Below are 472 nucleotides of genomic sequence, written 5' to 3' on the forward strand. Positions count from 1 at the left end.
CTTATATGTTTGGACTTCCAGTTTGGAACTCACATAGACTTTTTTCTATTAAAAATGCTTGAATTTTCCAAAATACCCTTTGCTCCTATAAAATGTTCATTTCAAACTAATCATCAACTAGCTAAGAGGAAAGGGTCCAGGAGCAGACTGGATCTCCTTAAATCCTACTCAAGTAAGGGTCCTGTACAGCCACCCCACAGCTCAGAGTGGAAAGAAACGAAGTAGTTAGGTTTACATTTATAGAGAATCCTAGGTCTGGAAGGAACCCTGAGAAATCATTTTCTTCTCTTCTTTGCCTCTAACCATGGCTAGATCCAGTGCCAAATACTTGAGATCACTGTACTCACGTAAAAGAAACTTTTTAAAAAAATTTCATCTAAAATTTGAAAATTTTATTTTTCAAAATGAAAAATAACTAATGTCAAGCTAAAATTAAAAATTAGTTTTGTGATTGCATAATTTTTGGAAATGT

This window comes from Galeopterus variegatus, unplaced genomic scaffold (genome assembly GCF_000696425.1).
Source record: "Galeopterus variegatus unplaced genomic scaffold, G_variegatus-3.0.2 Scaffold9370, whole genome shotgun sequence".
Lineage (NCBI taxonomy): Eukaryota > Metazoa > Chordata > Mammalia > Dermoptera > Cynocephalidae > Galeopterus > Galeopterus variegatus.